At 52.8% G+C, this 24,661-nt stretch overlaps 1 pseudogene; it reads right to left on the bottom strand.

Moving 5' to 3' along the window:
• Positions 1–2,673: 2,673 nt before the first annotated feature.
• Positions 2,674–24,661, bottom strand: part of LOC119100433 (band 7 protein AGAP004871-like) — a 44,222-nt pseudogene continuing 22,234 nt past the window's right edge.

The raw sequence follows: 24,661 nt of genomic DNA on the forward strand, positions 1-24,661 counted from the left end.
CCGACAGGTGTGACGTGATTGGCCACCTCAGACCAGAGCGGGTCGGAAGGTGTGGACACCGGTCGCCAGAGGACCGAGCGGGCCGCGGCCTCAGAGGCCGGTGGTCGCTGGGTGCGCCAGACAACCGCGCGCCGCCGATTGCACGCCCAATGCGCGCCCCAATCCTGCTTGGACCGCCGCCAGGGACAAAATAATCGCGCCGGCCTGCCGGCGGGCGACTGTGACTGGCAGAGCGGCGCGGCACCTCCGTCCAATGCCTGACCTTCGACGCGCCCGTGTCGTGTTTAGTACCGTCATGCCTCTTGTCTGCACGAGATAGTGCTGCTCGCAGCTCATCGGGACGACAGAAACGACGCCAATGACCATTGCGGCGCGCTTTTATTTGCCACGTACATCGGTACACGAACAACGATAACGGCAAACGGTGAGATTGCACTGTGCCAAAATACCGATCGATAATCCTACGACGCTCCCCCGAGCTACACGCACGGGGTTTCGGCTCACACCCATGACATTTTTTTATCTTGCCCCGTTACCATGTACCTGGCTCTAGCGGAGACAGACGGCGTTTTATTAAATATGCGGAAATATGCAGTACATTCGGCGATTGTTATTAGCCACCAGTCGAAACGCTATGTGACATGACATTGATCGCGTGCGTGTTTGTGTATATGCATGTCTCATGCGTGGACAAACAAGCCAGCCTAATGGCCGCGGTTTATCCAGGAACATTGATCGCCCACGTGTGTCGATGAAGAAGGTCGGCTCATGGCCGCCAACTGTTCTGCGACAACTAATGCGTATCCGATAAGTACCGACGAAGAGATCGAAGTTGTGGTCAATTCGCCACGCGCCATTGACCACGGTGTGTGTGCGCCTTTGGTTTTACGGACGAGTGTCGTCCGCCATGCTTGTCACTTGGGTCGGGGCTGCAAATATGCGCTGTTGGCGCGCGATTCGATGTGTTGTACGCTATTGGCAGACAACACACAAGCCCCTGGGCTCTTTCTGGATGCCCTCGAGAAGCAGAACAAGTGCGTTTTGCTCGTGAATTGCTGTCAGAGATTCGCGCTAGCCTATCGAGGCCGAGGTGTGCACAACACCGCAAGGTCCGCAGAGAAATGACCCTGTGCAGCTGTGCGGTTCGAACTTTCACAACGCAGCCTGCCATTACCAGAAGCAAACACTGCTCCGCCGCAGGCGCCATCGAGAACACACCGCGATCTCTCCGACCGGCCGGGGAAGCTGGCCGGCAAAGCCTCCCATCGCTGATTGTGTCGAGCTGCCGACGACAGTGGTCGGTGATTGCTAAGCGCGGACGGCGTCTGGCCGCCAGCGCGAGCGAGACGGGCCGACGCCACGCTCCAGCGGCGGGCCCGACACTGGGCGGCCGAGGGTCGCCTCTGCAGTCAGACACTTCGGAGGGGCCAACGCCACGCTCCAGCGGCGGGCCAGACACTGGGCGGCCGAGGGTCACCTCTGCAGTTAGACACTTCGGAGGGGCCGACGCCACGCTCCAGCGGCGGGCCAGACACTGAGCGGCCGAGGGTCGTCTCTGCAGGCAGACACTTCGGAGGGGCCGACGCCACGCTCCAGCGGCGGGCCAGACACTGGGCGGCCGAGGGTCGCCTCTGCAGTCAGACACTTCGGAGGGGCCGACGCCACGCTCCAGCGGCGGGCCAGACACTGGGCGGCCGAGGGTCGCCTCTGCAGTCAGACGCTTCAGAAAGACGCCGTTCACACAGCGTCGCGCCTTTCGAGCCCTGAGCGCATCGGACGCCTGATTGGCCCGGAGCTGTGTCATGAGGACTGACGCGTCCTCCTAGGAAGGCTCAGGAGTCCACACGGCGGAAACTGGCTGGACTCAACGTATACGGTGCGCACGCGACTTCGTGGCGCGATCAATGCCTTGACTTGCTGTTCAGGCTGGGAAATACTCTTGACAGGTCAATCGGAGGTAAGTGATCGACTCACTGTCCCGTCAGACGCAGCAAGCGGTTCAGACACCGGTATCGCACATTAAGCTTACAGTGCGTCCCGTACTCTCCACTCTCCTTCCTCCAGAAGGGGTGGCATCGGGGACTGCGACGCCTATGAGCAGGCCCCTGGGTGCTGCCGAAGAGTCGATATCCGGAAGAAACAGAGTAACGTGGCCATAAACTTCCGGCCCGCGACAAACTTGAAGGCAATAACGCGCTTCTCTGATGAGCATCGCAGCTTCTCAGTGACTAGTACAGCACCAACCCCCCGCGGTGAAGATAGTGGACACTCCCCAGCTCCTGGTGTTGCCTGGGCTAGGTTAAACCCATGGATGGCAAAGCTCCCAGGCTTGTGAGATTCTTTACACCGGACAGCGATGATACACAATGTACACTGACGGTGCGGGCCGGAGGGCCGGTGCGGTGACCGGCGGCCCGGCGCTGCACCTGTCCACGGGGCGTCGGCCGGCGGGCGGGTGGGGTCGGAGCGCCATCGGACGACATCGGGCGCGACGGCCCTTATCACAGATGCGCCGGCCAGCGGGCGGGGAGGCCGCGGCGGACCTCGGCAGCGCTGCGCTGGCTCCGCCGCCGGGGCGCCGCCCGAGGCCACCGCCGTGCGCTCACTGCCGTCTCGCGAGCGACCAACTGCGCGGTCGACCGGCCTCGGCCGCGGCCGCCGCGCCGCCCGGTCCTATTTATTTGACGATTGCGACATGAAGTCGATCGGCAGCGGGAATATGATGGTCGGTTATTCTTCAGCCGATATCGAGTTCAGAGTCTTCGGGGTTGGGGCGCGGCGTGTCAGGGCTTTCCCTCGAGTGGAGGGGCTTTGGAGGTACGACTCAGTCAAGGGCTCAGGGGCGATTCAAACGTCATTATTTGCATCTGTGGTGTCCAAATCATCAGGCCCTCGCTTCATGGAGCGAGGCGCCTACATTGCGTATGGCACGGCAAGCAAATCAGGCTCAAAAGCAGCGTTCGCGGCTTACTGCTTTTTAGTGGCAAAAGGGCAAACCAATAAGGCCTTTACTGATCTCCACAGAAACACGTCTGGCCGGCGGCAGCGGGTCTCGACACACTTATATGCGCCGAATCGACTAGCAAGCGACGACAAAGTCTGTATGCTGGTGTGCCGGCAGAGGCCACTGACCTGCAGTACCGCAGCTGCAGTCGCTGAAGGCGAGTCCTCATGACGTCGGCCGCCTCCTTGAGGGCACGCGATGACTTGCTCTCGCCCTCGGCGGCGATAATCTTGGCGCGCGCCTCGCGGGTCGCCTCGGCCTCAGCGGCCATGGCGCTCTGCAGCTGCACCGGCAGGCGCACGTCCTTCCTGCCAGCGGGACACGTCCGCAGTTACGGCTGAGGCGACACACGTCGCGGCGCGAGGCGACACACGTCGGCGGCCGAGGCGAACACGTCGCGGCCAGGCGAACACGTCGGCGGCCGAGGCGACACACGTCGCGCCGAGACGGACACACGTCGCGGCCGAGGCGATACACGTCGCGGCCGAGGCGATACACGTCAGCGTCCGAGGCGACACACGTCGCGGCCGAGGCGAACACGTCGGCGGCCGAGGCGAACACGTCAGCGCCGAGACGGACACGTCGCGTCCGAGGCGACACACGTCGGCGGCCGAGGCGACACACGTCGGCGGCCGAGGCGATACACGTCGGCGGCCGAGACGAAGCACGTCAGCGGCCGAGGCATGTCGCCTCCTTCCTGTCCATGATAGCACGCCCACACGGCAGGAGACGCGGCACGTGTCTCCTGTTAACATCGGAACGGCCCTGAACTGCTCTCTCGGCGGCCATAATACGCGAATACAGTGTCTCCCAGACCATGCATGTATTTTCCCAGCATCTGGAGCAGGGCTGGGCTGTGGGCGGCCGAAGGCTGAGCCGTCATCCAGCGATGTGGAACACTTCCTCCGCGAGCTTCCACGCACACGCTTAGGGTGCATGTCGTGCGTGAGCTAACCGCGAAGGTGGTACAGCTGTCGACATGTGATCACTCACACTTCGACGCGCTCCACCTTGATGCCCCAGCTGTCTGTGGCGCTGTCTAGGGAGTTTTGCATCGTCGCTGATATTCCATCCCTGCCAGAAAAGGACATCAGAGTGAACATCGAGCGGCGTCTCGATCCGGCGCACAGACAGAGCAGGCCGTATGGTGAGACGGCGCTGATTGGTGATTTGCAATAGTGTGGTGACATCGTGCATCTGAACTCTCCGTCCTGATGATATGTTACCCACCAAACGCTCTTGGATTCCCTTGTGGGCAGAATCTGACTTTCTCTTGCTTCGCTCGACCCAGTAACTCGTCAAAAACAACCCAACGGCCTCTGGCCGGTCATGGGCGGCTTACCAGCCGGCTTTAACTGGCTGGTTACTGCACCACATCTGTTCTGCTCGGCTTAGCTCCTGATCCACTGAGCTCTCACCTTTATCCTGCTTATTGAGATACCAACACCTATCCCGCTCTCCCCGCCTGCCGAGTCTGTCACGCTGGCCCCTCACATCTATCCCCCCCCCCCGCCTGCCGAGCCCATCCCGTTCACCTGTCGCTGAGGATCTCATTCAGGTTCTTGGTGCCGAGCATGTTGCGCAAGGTGGTCTGGGACAGGAGCCGGGTCGAATGGTGGGCGTTCTCCACGTTAGCCACGCTGATGGTGGCGTTGCTGACCCGGTAGAAGACCACGGCGTCCACGGACACAGTGACGCTGTCCTTGGTCAGCACCTGCCGCGCGCCAGACGGGCCGCGTCAGAGCTGTAGTCCGCGCCAGGCGTGCGGGGCTCGGCGCACAGTGGGGCATGGGTCCAGCGACACCGAGTACTTGCACAAACACACAGACATGCTCCCATTCACACTCGCCTCAGCCATCAGCGTTTCGCGTCTTGACATTCTGATGCACTTCCTTGCTCTTATACGCGAGACGCATTTAGATAGTTACAGTTAAATACTGAAATATAACAAAATGGAATCCTGCGCAATTGCCAACGTGCAGGTTTTCATCACTGCCGAGAGATTTGCCCAACCACACATGTGCAAAACGTGTTTGTGCTTGTTCTCCTCATTTGCCAAACGTTTCTCCAGCCACGAATTGAGAAATGCGTAGTGGTTTGCTACAAATGAGTACGAACAATTCTTGTCTAGCTTGGACTTATCCCAGATTGCTTGTCTAACACGGCCAAAGTCGTGCCGGGCGGCTCCCCGCCTTTTGCTGCTGGGAGCGGCCCGGGGAAGTTTCTGCTGCGATGCCGTGGTCCTAGCATCCGGTCGTCTTGGTACGCCCTCTACACATGAAAAATGTGTTTCTCATGTTTTACTTTTTATTTGCTGTTGGATGAAATGAGCCAGATGGTCGCAATTTTGCTATCGGTTCTATTGCTTGCATTGTTACCGGACATCTTTCGCCGGATTAACACATCATTCGCCAAATTAACGTGTCACCAAATTAACGTGTCGTAGCTTACCCTTGCTTTGCGCTGAATTGTACAAGCTAAGAAGACGTAGCCTGTTGTCTGGCCTCCCGGTCTAAGAAATACAAAAAAAAAAAACGCATTGGATGTGGCTTAAGGCCTGTCTGAGCAAAACAATATACAAAACTGCTAGTTAAACTACAATGGACATGGCGTTGTTTGTATCGGCGAGGTCAGAAGTGTTAGCATGTGATATCTCTTGGCGATATACCAACAGAAATTGGTTCGCTTGTTATAAGGTATGTTATTCAAGCATGCCGACATTCTGTAGATGAACTGAATGGTCTATAATGGCGGTGCACTCGCACTAAGCCTTCGTCGTTGATGCCTGCGATAACGTAGTTGTTTGAATTTGGTTTCGGGCGCCACAACGCTGGTTATTCAGCGCACTGCTATAAAGTTGAAGGAACACCATTCAGGTACACCCATGCGAATGGACTAACTTTGTCAGTCCAGGAAGATGGATTGCTTCTTTACTAAGTACATTTAATCAATGAGATTACCGTTATCGAATTTGTGATAGATGGTGCCAGGCTATGAAAAGTCACGATGGAAGCAGGCACAAACGGCGTTGAATTGTATCTACAGTGAGGTGATGAATCCACACTAGATTATTTTTACGAGAATTCAGCGGGTGAATCCGCAACTTGACCCCATCAATCACTATTTCAACACCCATTCCGTGAATATTCTGCACTTACGAGAGTGGTATGATGTATATCTCATCTAGGGCTGGATCAGATTGCTTTCCAAATCGAGGCGGTTCATTTTTCTAAACGAAGACTACGGTTGGATGTTGGAAATGGCTTTCCGTCGCGACCTGGAAGGCAATCTTCTGCCCGAGATTAAAATGGAATATCTCCACTTTCTACATGAATAACAGCCATGGTGTTATTTGCTGCGCCTTTCTGGCGAGTGAGGACATACGGACAAGATAACGGATAAGTATGCGCAGGCCACGAGGGCAACATATAAAAGGAACAAAAACAATCAAAATTTAGAAATTATTGGCTCCGTGGTAGTCGAACTTATGGTTATGCACCATTCGATTGTTTTGTTAAAAGCCATTGGCCACCAAAGGCAAACATGCGCGTGGCTTGTGAAATGCCCCTAGAATATCCCCATATAAACGGCCACCGATAGAGACGAAATTGCGTTGTGCATTTGCAAGATGCGCGAAAAAACCGCACGGTTGTTGTTTCACATACACTTCCTACCCAATGGTGGCAATATGGACAACACATTTTTTTTGTCTGGTGGGCACATGACACTGTTGGCGACAGGTAAACGTGAGAGTGATTGATAATTATCTAACCCTTAGCCATCAGCACGCGCGCCGCACACGGTATGCACTACAAGGTGTATTTCAATACATGGAAGTCGCGGCGCTCGGGTCTATGGGTCTAAAGTAAACTTTCTCTTAATTTTCATACGCGAAGTGTCACCAACGTGATGTGAATCATTTCCTTCGGACGAAAGTGGTTCATCACAGAATGGAAAAGGCGAATGCTAATTTTTCATCAAGATTCGAGATCACCTGACTGACGATTCATCACCTGCATTTAGTCTGGCACCTGTCACCGTTCCGGCATCAGCAGTGATTACCGGCGATGGCAAGCCTGACCGGCGATGGCGGTCCGTCGCACGATGGTGCGGACGACGCCAGCGATGGCGGTCTGTCGCACGATGGTGCGGCCGTACGCCAGCGATGGCGGTCTGTCGCACGATGGTGCGACCAAACGCCAGCGATGGCGGTCTGTCGCACGATGGTGCGACCGTACGCCAGCGACGGCAGTCCGTCACACGATGGTGCGACCGGACGCCAACGATGGCGGTCGGTCGCATGATGGTGCGGACGGACGCCAGCGATGGCGGCCTGTCGCACGATGGTGCGACCGGACGCCAGCGATGGCGGTCTGTCGCACGATGATGCGCCGGACGCCGACGCCGCGCACCCAGCCTCACCTCCTGCGGAGGTACGTCGAACACCGATGTGCGCAGATCGATCTTGGTGTAGTTTTCAATGCATGGCAGGATGAAGAAAATGCCCTGAAATATTAGATGGGATGTGTTAATACGTCCAAGAGCCAAAACCATGAGTAATGCTGGCCTCTTACTATCAGCATTGCTGGAAACGTTACATATCTTCATACCACATGCCAATGATCCTGGATGCATCCTCTTAGCCAATACCTATCCCCTGGTGCATTGCAAGCCGTGTTCAGCACCATTGGAACACAGCCTGCGATACGGAACACAGAAGCGTTTATAAAGATTATAAGAAGATATTCAGTATAAGGCGAGAGATACCGACACAGGAACTAAAATAAGAGCTATGTGGCCTCTCGAACTTCCATTATGGATAGCATGAGGGTTGGGAATAATCCATTTTCAGCCCCATTTATAACCTCATCCATTTTTTAAAATTTTATTGTCTTACCAGAATCGGAATATGGAGGAATTTCACTTTAAATTGTTATTGATAATATCCGATCGAGCTTTAAACTCGCTTGATATGAGTCATTACTGAGACTTTTATTTGCACTAGGCGTGCAAAAACGAAGGGATTAGAATAACCCTTTATTGTGATACAAAGACTGGAAGATGGAACATGGGCACTCATGCCATAGATACATTACGATAAGTCGGCTTTCAGAGACTCTCATGTGTTCTGTAAAAATCTTACATTTCATGCTTATGCCTGTCGTTAGCCGAGGGCTTTGCAGTCGTCAAGTAGCGATAACTCACAGTTATGGAAAATACAAATAACGGCCCCTTCAAGTGATGATGTTTTTTGCAACTCATTTCTTATTCCTAAATCGCCCACGTGCAATGTATATCACGTTTTTATACTTATTCGTGTGACTGGCAACTATATGTGTCATGCATCAGTTCGAGCACATGGTCAAGTACCGGATCCGTGTAGACGCCTTGACAAAGCTATCGATGTTGCTATTAAAATGCCATGTTTCTTAGCAGGGCATTTTAAATTTTTCAACGCCGCTCCCCGGACTCTGATTAAGCTCGCTATTTTTACGGACGTATCGAAAAGAATTTCAATCATTTGATGACACGAAAACAGACTCTGCTCTGACATTTTTCCTCTGCACAGCAGTGGCGCAGCTCATGCGTTAAAACACGTATGACACGACTAGCGTGGTGGTTGACCCATGACCCCGCGTGGGGTCAGAGGTGGACCACCGACTGGCTGGCGGCGGCACTACGCGGTGACAACGAGTCGCGAACACCCCCAGCTCTGCTTGATCAGCATCAGGAGCGATGTCTCCAAATGCCAACCGCTGACCCACGGCAGCGACAGCACACAGCAGCTGATCCATGGCAGCGACAGTACACAGCCGCTGACCCACGGCAGCGGCAGCACACAGCCGCAGACCCACGACAGCGATAAAACACAGCTGTTGACCCACGACTGCGACAGTATACAGCCGCTGACCCACGGCAGCCACGGCATACAGCCGCTGATCCAGAGCAGAGGCAGTGCACAACCGCTGACTCACGGCAGCGACCGTACACTGTTGTTGACGCACGATAACGGGACAACATAGCCGCCGACCCACGGCAGCGACCCGTACACTGTTGTTGACGCACGATAGCGGCACAACATAACCGCTGACCCACGGCAGCGACAGTATGCAGCCGTGGCTGCGGCGGCTGCCGTCTGTGGCACGGGGCTGCTGACTCTACAGTGAGCACCAAATGGCATCTTGGTCATTGCCATTACCGCTGTGGAAACGCCACTTCCAGCCGTCGCTCAGCGGGTACTCAGCCTTATTACTGCCCCGACAATGGCCCCCAGCCACCACTTAGCCTGGTCACTGGCGTGGCGAGCTCGTAATAAGAAGGCTCATAACAAAAGACCTACAACAAGAGGGCTCTCCCAGTGGCACTGCCCGACCTGGTATTCACAGGGGTAAATAAAGGCTCTCCACCTCTCATATCAGGACCCTGGGTACTCGCTGGGTAGTTACCAGCTATGCAAAAGAGGTTCGCCGTGTCATGGAATACCGGCAGCGGCACCATTCTCAGCACCAATCACCAGGGGCTGCCCACCCAGCGGTGCCGTCACCGACGTCAGCACCAGCCACTCACCTGGACCCTTGGCGCCGCCTGAGACGAGGCGCCCGAGGCGGAATATGACCGCCCTCTCGTACTCCTGCACCACCTGAGGGAGACGCGCGGCCGGGTCATCCTCCAGCCCGCGGACCAGTCATGGCCAGGGCCAGTGCCCGGTGGGTGTCAGTGTCACGGCACGCTGCGGGCGTCAGTGTCACGGCAAGCTGCAGGTGTCACTGTCACGGCACGCTAGCGATACTCCGGAACGCCCGCATGCGCTTCCGCAGAGCCAACTCTCGGCCGTTGATCGTGGCGACCGTGTGACCCGTGTGCTTCGGACTATGCTGGGGCGGGTCTCGACCGAGACGGCGAGGTGCGCAATCCCACTCGGCAGTTGCCATTCTGGACTGCGTATATATATATATATATATATATATATATATATATATATATATATGTACATATATATGATACTTAAGTTTCCGGTAGTTATGAGGTTGTCGTACGCCCTGATGTCTATATTGATGTAGAAAAATGCACTCAAAGACTTGCAATGCCCATCCATGCACACACGATTAAACTCGGACTTGTATCAGGCTCTAAAGCAAGTTCTCGCGTATGATGTCATCGACCTCATATACGAGAACCGCTGCTACACAAACGCTGTGAGCCGCAACTCATTGTCGCCCTCCCTACAGCTTGTGATGCAGCAGATTCCTGCGCAAACAAGAGCTCACCAAGAACAAGCGGTCGGTTAGCTCGAAGCAGAGCGTCGCCAGCAAGGGTGAGTGGGAAAGCAGCATCTATCGCAAATAAATACTGCCCGCGTCAAGGCCTCACTTTGGTGTCTAATGGTCCTAGGCGCCACGTAAGAGCTTGCATTGCAGTGAGGACAGTTTGATATGTTAATATGTTTTGAGATTTGAGAAATCCATAAAATATTCCATACGTGTCAAGAGGGCCGTAAAACCCATGGGCATGTGCTCGCACAGAAATCAAAGTACCAAGCATTCATGACATGGGCGGGGAAGAGCGCTGCAGGGCAGAGCATGACATGAAGTGGGCAGGAAAGAGCTCTGCAGGGCAGAGCATGACATGACATAGGCAGGGAAGAACTCTGCAGGACAGAGCATGACATGCCATGGACAGGAAAGAGCTCTGCAGGGCAGAGCATGACATGACATGGGCGGGAAAGAGCTCTGCAGGGCAGAGCATGACATGACATGGGCGGGAAAGAGCTCTGCAGGACAGAGCATGACATGCCATGGGCGGGAAAGAGCTCTGCAGGGCAGAGCATGACATGCCATGGGCGGGAAAGAGCTCTGCAGGGCAGAGCATGACATGCCATGGGCGGGAAAGAGCTCTGCAGGGCAGAGCATGACATGACATGGGCGGGCCGCGCCCGGAGGCGCGCCTTAGGAGAGCAGACGCAACGGCACGTCCAGTATAGCGCTAGCAGAACATACAAGCTACCCATATACTTGGAAAACAGTGTATCACTGGTGACTGTTGAAGATCAAGTGCTTAACTCATTAAAAAATCAATGGATCAAGAGTTAAATGATGACCTGAACTAGACGATACCAGACAATTTTCAAACGGCGTGGATGATGATAAACTTACAATAAAAGCTGAATAGCACAAATTTAAAGAGACCTATGGTATGTAGTTTAAAGGGAGGGATTAGAAGGGATTGAAAGGGAACAAGACCATTGTTAATTTAAGAAAAAATGAAATGTCCAAAATGCCCCGAATTGCACTGAACGTCACACCAACCTGGAGTTGGATGGATTGAAACAGCTTAGATATAGGAATGCTGTTTTTGCACAACAGAAGTTCAGTACAACACTTCTTTGCAATTCGTCACAGGGCGATTTAAACCGTAAAAGATTTAGCATTGCTTGATGGAGAAAACTCTAAACCACTGCGGTGGATGAGATTTAATCCTGAACATTATGTCCATGATAGCTCTAGGAAGAAGACACAGTACACCAACATTGTGTTGATAAATATCGTTCTTCTCAAAGACGCCATCGTTCGTCAGAAATGTGGAATCCGTAGCGTGCAGCTACATGTCTACGCAATAGGCTCAATGCGTGACCTTTGGCTTGCCTTTCAGCACCTTTTTGCCGTGCAAACGCCTTATGCTGGTCAGTAGTGCCGGGTGGGATGGTCGGCTGTGATTGGCGCTTCGGTGGAGTTAATCGGTGTGATCTGCCCATTGTGGTGCCGGCTGGGAGCACAGAATGAGAGCTCTCCGCAGGAGGCGTCCGGGCCATTTTTCCGGCGGCAAGTACTGGTGGGGGTTTTCAGTAGTGGTTGCCGACAGGGACTTTGGTTGGCGAATGCCGGTGGAAATCTTTCCATGCCGAGTGCGGGCTGTACTTTTTGCGGGAAATGATTGCGGTAAAAGGGTTTCCGGTGAGATTATTCGCGAGCAGTGTCAGACTTTTCGTAAGAAATGCAGGTAAAGGCCTTTGGCGTCGAGTACCCACGGGGATTTTCGATAGCGTGTTCCAGTGGACTTTTCGTTGCGAGTACCGATGGAAATTTTGTTATGACGAGTGCCGCCAAGACCTTTCGGAGAGCGAAGACCGTTTTAAATTTCGATGGTGAATGGGGTTGGATAGTTTTGATGACGAGCACATGTAATGAGTTTTAATGGCGAGCGTTCTAGCGAGCGAGAGTTTTAATGGTGGCGTTGGTATTTTATGTTCTGGGTGCTGCTTGGGAATTTTGGTGTTGGGCGCGAGCAGCAAGTCTTAGTAATCAGTGTCGATAAGGGACTTTGGTAGTGAGTGCCGCTGGAGGTTTTTGATGGCGAGTGCAGTTGGGTTTTGGCGGTGGCGAGTGTTGGTAGGAGGACGACGTACCCGAAAGCAGACGCAGAGAGAGAAGGGCAGAGTGACGATGACCAGTAGCCATGATATGAATGTCAGCAGCAGACCACACAAACCGTTGTCACCGCCGCCATCTGGCAACAAGAGAAGAGGATACGGTCAGACAGGCGGGATAACACAGTCACATCCACCGCCGACGGAGACAGCACATCTCACAGCCACTCAGGCGAGATATCACCGCGGCAACCAACAGACGCTCATAACATATCGTGAGACGCGAAATCTGCGTGACTGGGTTTCTTAGACTTAGACATAGACAGTCGATTTTTCCCAGACCTTGATGATCTTTGCACTTTGGCCGGATTGCCACCGGAAGACAGGCGATTATTTTGTATGTCCTCGCGTTCTTTCTACACCGCCCTTGCCGTGTGCAGATGTCAAGAACAGTCGAATGTGCGCGAGCATCTATAGCTCCTGTGAATCTCAAATCTCTGATCATCGGTCCCATCACTAGAGATCTTCAGATATGTTTTAACGATAACGACAACATTTACAAAGTCATCACTAAAGCCAAGAATAAATCGCACGAGGCGGCGGACTTTCGCAATGAATCTTCCCACATCCACGTGCCGCGAACAGCTACCGACCAAGACGGACAAATGCGCGCAATCACCACCAAACGTGACCTGCCACTCACTACAAGCCTTGCTGAGCCCAGCTCTGCCGACGACCCCGCAGTTGCCGTCTCCTACCAGCCCACGGGCAGCAGGCTTCCGTCAGGGGGCACTGCGTCACGACACACTCCGCCAATCCAGTGACCTGACAGCCGCGGCCATCTTCGACGCCAGGCCTGCTGTGCGTCCTTGTCGGCGGAAATACGGGCTGAGTGGGGCCAGGCTGAGTAGGACGGGGTAATGTATTTATGGTGTGGCGGCTCGAAATGGCCGCAGGTAATGGCTGAGGTGGATTAGGCTATTGAATGGGTGCCCTGTGGCTCAGGAGGACGGGCTGGGCTTTTGTGCGCTGATACGCCATTACTTGGATCCTATTCCTGGAGTTTAAAGATGGCCTTTAAGGGAACCTCGGGGTGTCTAGCTAAAAGTTCTAAGTAGTCTTAGATGATATAATTTTGTGACTCCTCCCAGCCATGCTTAGTACACCTAACCGCAAAATCACGCGACCACTTTGCGAAAAATAACGGCCCCCAAAATCAAACAAAACATTTTGGAGGACTATGAGGTATTTTGTGGGCCTAAACGACAAACCAGATGCATCTAATTGAAGTCTACATTTGCCACTTTATCGCACTTTAGACAAGTCCTCTTTGGGGCGGAGAGGGGATCACTCGTTCGTTGGAAAGGAAGCGAGACATCGTAACATTTAGGGTCATGCCCAAAGACATGTATAGATCAATCAAGTGCTAACAAGAATTTTCTAAATAGGCGGAAACTTTTATTCGAAACTCAATACTTTTGAGGTTTTAAAATACGATTGCTGTTTCCACAAGATTATGACGGCCTTGCAGTGATAATCTATAGAGATAAAAAATTGGCGAAGGTTTGTTTGAACAGTCATGTTTTAATTCCTGATTCTGATTCCCAGTGAGTCGCAAAGTTTCCCACAAGGTTTTTCTCCAAATGTAAGGCTACTAGACCTGACCCGAAACCGCGCTCACCAAGTGCCCGTGACAAGCAGTTTGCAATTTGGGGGTGGGGTGGGGGGTTAAAAGGATGCTTCAAGGACAAAGTGATATATTTTATTACACAATGATGTCGTACCAATTGTGCTGGCTCACTTTAAACTGGTTATGCACACGCGCTCATTCTGTGCAGCATTACGTGAAGCGGGCCACTTGTGGACTTTTTAACTTTCTTGTTATGAATCATTAGTGCAAAAAACACACGGCGCCTGGCGGCTCGATCTCAGGTTGCTCGCAATGTTCTCAACAGGATCCTCACCTAAGAATATGCACTTGAAGTCGATATTGTAAAAACCCACTCCTGTTATTTGAGTGATGTGGGCAGTTTCTTGACGATGACATCAACAACACTACTACTGCGTAACAGCGATCCGCCCCTCTCGTCGGTGATAGCGTCAAGGGCACTGCCAATGCTACATTCTGCTCGGCGGGTCTCGCTGCGCACACTTTGTACGCCGTTCTGGGTGTGAGGCGCCTGGTCAGCTGACTGCATGGTTGCGAAGCCGTGCCGCTTTGCTTCCACCTTGAGGTCCCCGCTCCCTTGAAAAGCGCATCCTTGCGCACGGTTTATTGCGGGGATCCCCGGGGAAATTTGGTCTAAGGTCTCGCGGTCCGCGGTGGCGATCTCGGTTATATAGCCCGGTTTTGTCTTTTGGCTCCGCCGTAGGATAGTTTTAACAGCATGGCTGTTGTGCATCATGTCTGTTGCGATACGGTCGGAGCAGACTGACACGCCCTCATGTTCCAATGCTAGTGAGACTCAAAGGGGATTCTGGTAAAACGACCTGGTAATTACTAACTCGCACCTGATGATCGCCAGGGGTACTGGGCGTGACTTGTGTGGGTGTGAGTGTGTGAAATTCGGACACTGACTAGCCAGTGACAGACTTGCTGTTGAACACCAGACCAGCCACGATCATGTCATTGATCTCTGGTAGCCATCTGGCAGCAGGCCGAGAGGACCGGTCCGAAGTAGGGGGACGAAGTTTGTTGAGGTAGAACGTGAAACGTGAAAACATGCCCGCGAAACTAGTCCGATGAACTGACATTGCTCCGCTTGGCTGGTGGCAGGTTGGGATCTTTACAACAAGCTTTGCATAAAAGGCCCTTGATCCCCAAGCAGTAACCGCAAAGCATCTGGTCAAATTCCTTCGAGGAGAAGCGCACTGCGCTGCCGCTACTTATGCCGCTGCTCATGTTGACCAGTACGTGACACTAATGGCCGCAGCTGTTCCCCGCCATCGATGGAGAGCGGCCGGCGATTACCGTGCCGACGTCGGCTCCGTCTCGGCCGTGCCTGGCCGCCTCTGACACCGGCTCGTGCCCGGCCAGGCGCCGGGCCGGCTCGGCGCGCGGCCCGGGATTCGCTCCAGGGATCGGGTGGCAGCCGGCCGGCCGGCGACGGGCCGCCATCCATCAGGTCGCGGCGCGTTCCCCTGGCGTCACAGAGCGCGCCGCGCCGGCGGCACACGAGCTGCGAGCGGACAGCCGCGAGGCAGGCGCCCCGCCGCGCCGCCGGAATAGCCGCGCGGCACCGGCGGCGATAGTGACGAGGGCGCGGCACGTGTCGGCGGCGCCCGCTCGGTGTCGAGACGGGGGAGGGGGCGCTGCCCGTTGGTCGGCGGCGGGCGGCTGACGGGAGCGGGCTGCAGGGCACGCGGCACCCGGGGGTGTGCTGGCGGTTTGAGCGGCAGCGTGTACCGCAAAGTGTTCTGTGTGCCTCCGCCGCCTCGGGTGGGCCGCTGGCAGGTTGCAGGCGGGAGGCGGCGGGCGGCGGGGCGGGCGGGGCGGCGGGCGGTAGACCGGCCGTGATATCGGCGGTGTCTGTCAGTGTACGACGGTGAGAATACAGGTCTCAATCCCCCGACAGACCTGGTCACTGATTGTCACCAGATGCTGGAGTGCGGAGAGGGGAGGGAGGGAGACGCGAAGTGGGAGAAAAGAAGAGAGAGAGAGAGAGAGAGAGAGGAGAGAGAGAGAGAGGAGAGAGAGAGAGAGAGAGAGAGAGAGGAGAAGAGAGAGAGAGAGAGGAGAGAGAAGAGAGAGAGAGAGAGAGAGAGAGAGAGAGAGAGAGAGAGAGAGGCGGAGGGGGGGGGAGAGAGCATGTACGTCAGTCAAGACTTCTCAAAGCTTATCCCATGGCCAAATGGGCTGTGCCGTCATCAATCCGCTTAGTCATACATTCCAGCTCTAGAACACCAGACGCAACTGTTGATAAGTGATCGAGTGCGGTAAGCTCAACTCCATCCTGAGCGTCACATCAGCCAGCGAGATACCGCTGGCTGATACCGAGATCGCCAGCGAGATACCGCTGGCCGATACCGAGATACTGACCCGCTCTGAAAATAATGACGATATATGATGATAACGACGATAGATATTGATAGCTATCCGTTTGCTTCCTCAACAACGAACTAGGACGAACTAGAAGGGATTTTGGTTTCCACGCGCACCTTAACACGCGCTCGGATGGGGGTCAAATTGACCGCCGAAGGTTTTTCCAGAATGGCTTCCGAACGGCGCTGCGCAGTCGCTCCAAATTTTGCATAGCCGTAGACAATTAAATAGCGGATAGCTTGACATACAAATTTAAATGTACCTTGTAAGGTCGCTGACCTATGGCAGGTCAAAGTTAGGGCATGGTTTCAGCGAAGGCAATTTCTAGGGAATCATTCAATCTGATACAATAACGGAGTGTTTGACAAAGCCATACATCTCTGAGATGCTTTCTTAGACACCACAAATATTGAATGAGCAAATGACGCTGACCTAAGGTCAGGTATGAAGCTCAGACCAGGGTCACAACCAACCTGATTTACTACTTTAGGGCTTGCTGTATGGGATAGTTTGTGGTGCTCTTTTCGGATTTATTGACAGCAGGAACCGCATTATGCATCTTCCATTGACTTCTTAGAGGTCATAACAGGTCATTGACCTAACATGACCTGGCTCAACACTTTGTTTTGGGAACATGCTGCCTAATGTAATCTTTGTCGCTTATTCAAATGCAAAACTCAGAGCACTTTTGTATGATGTTGGTCACCATGAACTTCAAAAGTGAAACAAGGTCACTGACCTCAAATGGGCTTTTGACCTTTTGCTTAGAAGCGGTTGCCTACGTTCTGGGGGCCCTTTGGAGACCAACCTGGAATTTGTCCTTGTTTTGCTTATATGACCTGAAGATCATGGACCTAGGAAGCCCAAACTTTGACCTAAGTGAGTTCGCGTACAGGTAAGGACAACCCCTGTAAATTTCGTGTCTCTAGCTTTCTTAGTTCCCGAGATCTCAAGGGGTCAAATTGCCCCTCCCCCCATCCGAGCGAAGGTTACCTAGCCGGCCACCTGGGCGCGTGTTAATACAGGATGATGTTGAGCTCGTTGGTCAATATTGTCTTGCATCTTATATCAATCAACACTTGTTGAATGTGGTTGCTTCCATCACTGGTCACGAACACGCGCCTCAATGTTGCGACGAACTTATCACCAAGTCTAACGGTTGCCAAACGTTGGTCCAAAAAAGATTTTTACTTCGCAGAATATGCGGGCTTTTACATTCGGAAGGAAAAAATGTGGCGTAGTTGCAATGTTTGGAAGCGATTCCAAACGATTTGTATCTAACTATGATGTTTATGCAATCCATCTATTTGCACTAACATTCGTATTTCGTCGACGGACACTGGGCATCAGATAACAAGTATCTTCTAACATCTTCCGTCTTCTCGATTGCCGATATTAGTTTAACATTGAACTGAGTTGGCATTCAACTGGGGATGCATAATGTATGTAGTGGATACTAAAGACGCTACACACTATATAGCGCCATAAATACGAAGGCAGTGTATAATGGCGAAAACATTTAGTGTGATTGTTTTGCCTCAGCAAGGATGGACTGACGTAAGAAGTTATTATATTTAGCGGCCAAGGATTGTACGAACGGTCAATACATAAGCTATTGCAAGCAACGTGTGCTGGCGTACAGATGTTGGCGAAGGAAAAGGTACTCTTAGCTTATTTTTCCTACAAAAAATAAAGTTTTGACTCCAAAAAACATAATTAATCTGCGCTTCGACAGGGACTGACAGTCCAAATCTCAAACCGCTTTCATGCGGAATTCGTGGCAAGTTGAATCTGTGTTTGGTTCAAAGCTTTGAAGTGTTATCGCACCGTAAATGAAAATGATAAATGAGGAGAGTATGCCTCAACGTTCTTCATAAACGGTTTCTAGAAACTTTATCCGATAGGCCCAATCCCTTTTAAGCGGCGAGTTCGGTTTCGGGAATATACACCACGCCGACGAGTTGAGTAGAATGCCTGCAGTTCAGGCTTTGTAAATAAGTGACACAGACACGTAAATGCGAAATGCGCACTGCCAGCTTCAGAGACCTAAATCAGACTGAGGTTGGTGGGATCGGTCTGCCCCGGTTTGCCCAAAGGGAAGTCGGTCCGACAAGCCTCCACAGCAAATCCCTAATTGAGCTTCGTTGCACTGGGCGAGCCTGTCCGTTTATCTACCTGGCACACGGTTGAGCTGTATCCCGGCGTAGTTTGAAATTAAGTTAATGGTTTGCTCATGTAAGTACTGTGCGGCAACTTAATGCAATTGTAATTTGATTCGATGTTGCTACAGGAGCTAGCAGAACACCTCCTATGCACTAACAATGCCTGCTATTTAAGACGAATGAGTTCAGAACCGTCATCCAAGTCTGGACTGGTGGCATTGCAGGAAAGAGCCTCTTGCCCAAAAGTGGTGGATAACACTGTAGGTTTTGATCACAGACCAGTGCATAAAAGTCAGCAATTCCGCACAAAATCACAGGTCAACTTAAGTGAATGGAGACAGAAGCGGTCGTCAATTAAAGAGCACAGGTTTGCGGTGCCCATTTAACAGCATCTGGCCACTAAAAGCACCTGAACAAACTGGCAAGTGCTCGTATAACGGCAGTGCAGCTGGGGAAGCGCAGATCTGAGTGGCACCAGACCCTTATTGCGTTGGCTCAAAGGCCATAACCTAAAGCTTCTCCGACTGAGCCTGCCTGCAGACGGCGTCTGGCGGGGCCGGTCCCGTGCGTCTCGGGAAACCGTACAGCCGCGGGGCTTCGGCACAAAAGACACGGCTGTCTTACCGGCGCCGGCGGCCGCGACGCTGGACTTCCTCGCACCCTCCGACATCACGGCCCGACGAATCAATACAGCAGGCGGCGGCGCGGCCGGGGCGGGCTGGCGGCGGCGCGGCGGCGCGGCGGCGCGGCGGCGCGGCGCGAAGCTGACGCGCCCTGCGCAGCTGTCCCCCCCCCCCTCCCCCTCCTCCTGGCCACAGCTCGCGGCAACCTGCCCTGATGGGACAGATCGCTCCAGCAAAGTGGTTTTTGTTTAGTACGGACCACCTCGACAAAACTGTTCTCATCAGGGGACAATCTTGGCGTCTGAAAACCTCAGAACGGACGGGCCCATCATGAGGGAATCTCGAAACGGGCATCCTCTGTGCGGATAAAGTTCAGCGAATAACAATCTCAGCGTCAGGCAATCTCTGTACGGTGTAGCTCTATGAGATAAATACACAATCGAGGGACTATGTCCAGTTGGGGCTCAGAGATAATTTGAGTCGTTTCTGTTCACTCACCGCCATGAGCTCGGTGCTAAATCCCCCTCCCCGCCCCGAAGTGCGCTCCCATCGAGCTAGTTCCCACGTCTGTGAGATAAATCTCTGCACTTGGCGCGCTGGGCACGGGACGAGGCACAAGGTACAATCACTGAAACAGGTCGGCGTCTCTCTGGGCATCAATATGACTGTCACGGCCAAAGCAGCGTCGCCTGCTGGCAGAAGCGCACAAAAAGGTCCCAGGATTCCATCAGCGTAGAACCCCTGGGCTCCAGGCGCACGGCTGCGGCTGGGATGCTCCGAAACCGGAGCGGTGGGAAGGCGATGACAGGTATTTGAAACACGTACCCCAAATGTGTCATGGGTGCATGCCGAAACTGCCTGGCATAATGTTCTTGTGTTAAGATGGAAACCTGGAGGTAAATGTGTTCAAATGTTTGCCCCTGCAGGAAGTCCAATTTTTTAGCGAAATACGTAGACAGGCATGGTTACTTAGCACGGTTTGTTTTGTGACTTTCTTGGTACAGGTAGTTTTTTACTTGCCCAGTAGTACTCGTGACACTGATCGCGTCAGTTTGGACGTTTTGAGAAGAGGGTGCGCGGTGGTGGTGTTATCTCCATTCAACAACGTTTTGTTCCATGACCTTCCACCCAGGACAATATGAACAAGTGACAATATCTTATCAGCGCTGTATTCGCAAGGATTACAAATATGGTATGAGAGTACTAATTTTTCGCAGGTTGTGTGAAAACTAAAATTATGAATCGTTTAAGCAAGGCCTAAACAAACTTTGGCTCCGTCGAAGGACTGGCTGGTAGAACAAATCAAGGACGCTAAATATCATCTGACTGCGGTTTGAAATGAATCCAACCAAACTTGTGTAAGTATGATGCTGGTGTGAAGCATGGTTAAAAAAAGCCTGGAGCAAATTTACGTTTGTCGATGGACACAAACTCGAACAAGCACCAGGGAGGAAGGCGACTTGGCATTCAAAGCGTAAATTACCGCTACAGAGATGGGGCTGAAGCCTGGTTATAAACACTCGCTGTTTATGGTGATTTCACTATTAATTAGCTTAACTCGGCAATATCCGATGCATTTTTATTCTCAAACGCATAGAAAGTGTAGAGGGTTAACGGATCGCGCCGATTTTAAACGGCAATGGGCAGCCTGGGCATAAAACAGGCACATTGTGGAAGTCAGATGGTTAGAACATCTTAATATATATATATATATATATATATATACATATATATATATATATATATATATATATATATATATATATATATATATGTATATAAGTACGTCACAGTTTTAAACAAATAACCAAAAACCTGACAGCTTTGAAACACAAAAGACGTTTAAAACTCATAGAGTGCAAGATTAAAGTGTGTAGATGGTTGATCGGTTTTGGTTCAAGTGAAGGTTCAAGGTTTTAGTCATATCAGGTCACCAGGTTAAATTGCCGCTTTCGCTTTCAATGTAATATGATGGATGACTATGGATCGTAATTCATAATGAGCCGTTATGACATGTTGATCAAATTACACCACGGAGCAGTAAGATAGAATACCAGACGACAAAAGCATCATCATCCATCAAGAGCGCGATATTATCGAAATGGCCGGGAATAGCCTTGTGCATCATGCATAAAGATGTCATGGTAGGTGCTAATTAAAACGTATTGAAACGTTCAGGCTGCTGTTTACATTTACTTCACTAATAAGTGGGCGACCATAGCTGGGGCAAGATATCACCAGTGCCCTCGAAAATTACACGTGGGAATTGCTGAGCATATGTCCTATCTCCTCGTTACACAAACATCAAACAGACATTGACCATACATATCAGTACACATACTGAACAGCACATGAGGACGGGTACCTACCCTGTACCAAGGTGACCTTGCGCACGGTCACGGTCGAGTCGGCGCGCTGACCCGCGCAGTCGGAGCCATCCTCGAGGATGGGTGTGATGGAGCCACGTCCCCGCGACATGTCACGCGCCTCCGCTGCCACGCGCTCGCGCTCGCTCCCGACGCCCGGCGGCGTCCAACTCACCAGCTGCAGCCGACACCGCAGCCGCGCGCCGCTAGATCGCACCGTTCAGCGCGGGCGCAGCGGGCGGTCGTGCCCGGCTGGTCGGCAGCCGGTCCGCGGAGGGGCCGAGGTCGGACTGTGGCACGCGCCGGCGGAGGGCTGCGTGCCGCCGCGCCATGCGCCGCCGCCGCCGCCGCCGCCGCCGTCGTCCCAGTGACCGGACTCCAGCCAGCACAGCTTGCATCCCCTCAAGCGAAATCAATGGCGGCAGTGCGGACGGTCGCCCGCGGTCAGGCTCACCCGGCCCAGCACGCACCGGCGGCGAAACAGGAAGGGCAGGGGCGGCCCGCGCCCCTGGCCAGCGTTGACGCACGCCACGCGCCCCATACGGTCTCTGGCCAGCGCTGACGCACGCCGCGCGCCCCATACGGTCCCTGGCCAGCGCTGACGCACGCCGCGCGCCCCATACGGCCTCTGCCCAGCGCTGACGCACGCCGCGCGCCCCATACGGTCTCTGGCCAGCGCTGACGCACGCCGCGCGCCCCATACGGTCTCTGGCCAGCGCTGACGCACGCCGCGCGCCCCATACGGTCTCTGGCCAGCGCTGACGCACGCCGCGCGCCCCATACGGTCTCTGGCCAGCGTTGACGCACGCCGCGCGCCCCCATACGGTCTCTGGCCAGCGCTGACGCACGCCGCGCGCCCCATACGGCCTCTGCCCAGCGCTGCCGCACGCCGCGCGCCCCATACGGTCTCTGGCAAGCGCTGACGCACGCCGCGAGCCCCATGCGATTCGATGGAAGAGTTCAGCGGGCGGGTGTGGATGACTGCCCGGCCATTGTCTTCGGTGAGAGCGAGAGACATTGACTGGGGATCCGCATACATAAATACACTATCACGCGTTTGAAAAGCATAGTCTCAGACGTGGATGAAAGGCATCTGCGTGAGGTAGCTACTTCGAAGCTGTCGGTGCTTGTCTACTATTGTTGACTGCTAACAGCGTAGCTTGACCCTGGGGTACATGCTAAAATAACCACGACACCGCGTGGAGACATATTCATAGCCGTTTGTTTGCACGCTATATTTATGGCCGCGCTATATTCATAGCTGTTTGAGCGTTGCAGTCTGCTTTTGATGGTTTGGCCTTTCATACAGGCAAGGAAGGCATAGAGCTCCTGGTTTTTCAGAGCCATGATTTTGAAGCTGTTTTGCTTGCAATAGTCTTCTTTTATTTTGCCAAGAATTACTGGTTAAACGACGCTGTCAGGCAAACTTTGGTTATATTGTCAAAAAACAGATATTTTAAACTGTTCTCATGGCCATGAATACAGCCAGGTATGCTGAAAGTTAATCATCTTAAAATGACCCCAAAATCATAATGTCTGGTCTCTGCACACGTTTCTTTCCATGTACGTCCAGTGTCTTCCTGCTAAATATCAAAACATATCTCGTCTCGGACGCGCTGTGACGAACATCAGTATCGGAGGGGCGTCGGTTTATGTCACAAATCGCGACGAAAGTCGAACCCGACATTCATGGCAATCAGTGCAGCCGGTTTGGCAGCGAATCTGGTAAGTGGAAGTTGGCAAACACGACGTGCATGTCTACTAACAAATACTGCTCACTTACTGCGCTGGAGGATCTTATTTTATCTGGTAAGTTGGCACCAAAGCCCAAAAGTTTTGCGAGCTGACCTTGTCATCCCGTGCTGTTCGCGAACAGTCTAGCAAAACACAGCTGGCGTTCATAAACATGGAGCTGCCTTAGCTGAAAACGGGACTCCGCCGGAGCCAGGGCTATCTGCTGCACTAGGCAAGCCCATACATGTTACATCGAATACATCTGATCCGTGGAAAAGTGTAGCAATATCACGTCAGTTTACCGCTATTTAAATCAATCCCATTCACCGGTCTCGACCTTGGCTACGATCTGAGACAGTTGACACGACAAAGCACTTTGGCACAGCTGCGAGGCATAGTATGTACCACATACAGACATACAAAACATGAGCATGACGTAATCTACAGCTCAATGGATTCAGAACTCGTGCGGAACCGCACGGCGAGCCACAGCTGTTGCCATTAGCGGCCCTGGCCGGATCCCAAGCGGGGAGACTGGTGAATGTCGCTCGCCATCCACGACTGTCTCAGCCAGGTGCGCGTCTGGACGTGTGATCGATGCAGGCAATTGTCGCTAACGACTGTCCGGTACGCTGACGCCAGGCACACAGTGCTGAACAATGCCTGCTCTGGACAAAGGCGACGCATCCACGACAGGGTACAAGCATTAGCTAACGAGCTACGCAAATGACAGTCATTTTTCATCGTGCATGATGTTACCAGGTGCTTTGTCATGGAGGTGTTATTCTTATTACAAGCGGGAAGGTGTCTCGTAAGTCTAATCGGTAAGCTCTGAAACGGTTTTAAAGAATGAAATGAAAACCGCAGCACGTCAAAACTTGGAATATCGTACGGGTGTATGATGCGGCGAGCAGAATTGATGAAGTGTACATAAAAACCAATCCCCGACAATAATTCTGGAAAAAAAACGTTTCCTCCTTTTCAGCAATGCTACAGTTGAACTCTTCAAAAGAATGCATGAACTCTGCCCACGTACGTGAGCTCAAAGATGTCAGTGTTTACACATAATTATGATTTAAGAATCGCAAAGCTTAGTACCTTGCTTGTAAATTGTCAGAGTAGACGTTGCGCACTTTTGATATGTCTTGTGATACAATTATAGAAATGCATATAGAAATTGTAGTCTTGCAATGCAATTATAGTTGACATGCCTTGTGATGCAATTACAGAAAAACAATCACCAAAACCCTCAGGGTAACAAAACAAGGGCAAAAACCGGAAATGTGTGTCACCATCGCAACTTCCTCCGTAGCAGTTTTTCGAAATAAAGGTATCCAATCAATAAGATTCGAAATCACCTGTTTAC

This window comes from Pollicipes pollicipes, unplaced genomic scaffold (assembly GCF_011947565.3).
Source record: "Pollicipes pollicipes isolate AB1234 unplaced genomic scaffold, Ppol_2.1 Scaffold_4881;HRSCAF=5763_pilon_pilon_pilon, whole genome shotgun sequence".
In the NCBI taxonomy this organism is placed as follows: domain Eukaryota; kingdom Metazoa; phylum Arthropoda; class Thecostraca; order Pollicipedomorpha; family Pollicipedidae; genus Pollicipes; species Pollicipes pollicipes.